Raw genomic sequence first — 2,688 nt, forward strand, 5'->3', positions numbered from 1 at the left:
GCACAATCAGAATGCAGGCAGGGCTTGCCCCCCCTGCCCCACACCCCAGCCTGGCCACCAGGCCCCCCAGAAGCCACCCCCAATGCCCCAGGATGTCTTCCACAGCAGCACTCGAGGGCTGGTGGCTTAGGGAGCGTTGCCTGTTCCACTTGGCCCCTAGAAGGTTCTCACTCAGTGGGTGCCCTGGGAGGTGGTGGGGAGCATCTTTGGAAAGCCTGGGGCTGGAATCGCACTTGTGGGGCCAAGTGTGATCAAGAGCCTGCTCAATGCCATGCACCCACTTTTACACAGAAAAGTACCCAAAGAGATCCACACATGCCCAGTGCAGGGCTTCCCACCTCCCAGAGCCCTCCAAGAACCACACAGGCACTGCAGACCTCCATAAAATTCCTTAAATAATTTAATTGAAAAAAGTTTTTCTGTTAAAAAATATTTTTACAAATGCACGCTCGCATTAATTTCCCTTGCTGCTGTTTTTTTTGCTGTTGCTTTTCTTTCCCCATCAAACACAGCTTTCTCCCTGTATGTATCTATAAAAAGGGAGGTGGCAAGTACAGCAGGAGAAGAGCCCCTGGGTGCAGCATGGGGGGGCTGAGGCTGGTGGGAGATCCAGGGCTGGCTGCAGGGATGTGCCTCCTCCCCCATGGGAGAAGAGTGGGCACAGAGGTGGCTTAGAGAAAGGATTTGTTGTGGGTTTGCTGCTTAAAGTAAGTACAACTGCTCCCCAAGCAAAGCCAGACCAAGATGGAGGGTTGAGGTGGGGATGCCTGGGATGCTAGTAGGACTTCAAACCTTGCAGCAGCTGGACCATTACAGCACCAGGTTTGGGGGATCAAGGGCAGAAAGAGCAACCTCTGAGACCCACAGTGCTTGTAAGGGGGTTAGCAAGCCCCAAATGGCCTCTGACATCTCTTTGGCCACCTGCTTTTAAAAGCTTCTCAACACCAGGTTGCTTCACCTGACCTAGGAGGGGGCTAAGGTCTGCCCAGCAGCTGTTTGAGTTCTCACCATGGCAGGGGTTGGAGAGCAGCCAGAGCAGGGAGCCAGCTGGGGAGGGCAGGGCTGCAAGACCCCATTGAAACAGGGCTGTAACATCCCTGGCAATCAGCATCCCTGGGATATCCCCATGGAGGAGGAATGATGGGATGTGGGGAACCAGTTCCCCAGCACAGGCCCTGCTGCCAACAGCCCTCCCAGCCTTGTTTACTCTTCCCTGGGGAGGAGGATGTGTTAATGAGTAACCCAAGGGCAGGGGAGTTTCAAGGAAAAGGGAAAAACAGCACCTGCTTAGTCAGCTTGGTGAGGAGGGGAAGGGGCTGAGTATAGGGGGTTCACAGGGGTGCACCCCCACATTTTAGGGAGCACCTGCTTACCCCTCAGCACTGTCAGAAAAGCATTTTCATGTCAGCCAGTGAGATGCACTGCAGCTAAAGGGGTGATAGGACCTGAGACCCCCAGCATATACAACCCTAGGGTACCACTCTGCTATGAGGGAGCAGCCCCTCTGAGCTAGGAGTGTGAGGATGCCCTGGCCCAGCAGCGCCCATCAGGATTACTTTGCTGCCTGCACTGCTATGCTCCCACCTGGCTCAGCAGCTGCCATTTCATGGCAAGGAGTGAGGCCAAGACCAGGGATGCTGGTGGCTGTTCCAACACTCCTGCCTGGGGAGAGCAGAGAACTGCTGTCCTGCAGAGAGGTTCCAGGGCTGCAGGGGCCTGCTGGGGGATGTGCAGTGAGCCCAGATTCTCCCCCACTCAGTTTTCACACACCAGGTTTGGTTCCTGCAGTTCTAGCTTGACTCAGGGAGGGAATGGGGGTGGAAAGCAATGAGCATCTCTGAGTGCATTAAATGGAGTTTCATGGCTGGCTTTGCCCTGAAGTTGTAACCTCCAGCCTACGCACCCCATGGGAGAACACACTGGGAACCTGGACAGTGCAGGGTGGGTACAGCAATCACTGCTTGGCCCAGCCCTGCAGCAGCACCAGAGACAAGGGGGACCCTGTGGGACCACCTGGACACATGGCAGCAAGAGGAGGGGGGAACAGAGAGGAGGGGCACAGAGCCAGCCTGGGGCCAGCCAGGAGGAAGAGGACCCTGTGTGGGCAGCAAAGCCTCAGGCAGCCAGGCTGTCTGCAGGGAGAACACGATCGAGCAAAGGAAACTCCAGTAAAATTCTTATTGCCTTTATTCTGCCCATTGCCTCACACAGTCCTGCCGGCCAGCACACACCCACGCACGCATGCACACACTCACGCACACTCAGGCACCCTGGGAGCCTCCTCAGCTTGGAGGAGCCGGGCTGCAGGGAGGGAATCCTCGGGGAAAGGTGAGTGAGTCTTTTGGCAGCAATCACAGCGTGTGTCAGGAACGGGGCAGCCATGCCAGCAGCACCCGCTCCTTCTGCATAAAAGAGGAGACTGGGGAGGCCTCGGCCTCCGGCGCAGCCCCCGCCCCAGCCCTGCTCTCCAGCCCCTCGGGGGGAGTGTGGCTGCCGTCGGCCCGGGGGCGGAGGGTCCCTGTGCAAACGTGCTGATGGCCTGGCTCTGCAGTCCAGAGCCGGCCAGGAGAACCAAGAGGGTAAGAGATGTGGAGCCGGGCACCTGGTCCCCCTCCCTCCCCTTTCTGCTCCCTCTTACTTTTATTAATATATCTCTTCTTTTTTTTTTTTTTTTTTTCTCCTATTTTC

Source organism: Calypte anna, chromosome 9, assembly GCF_003957555.1.
Source record: "Calypte anna isolate BGI_N300 chromosome 9, bCalAnn1_v1.p, whole genome shotgun sequence".
NCBI classification, from domain to species: Eukaryota; Metazoa; Chordata; class Aves; order Apodiformes; family Trochilidae; genus Calypte; species Calypte anna.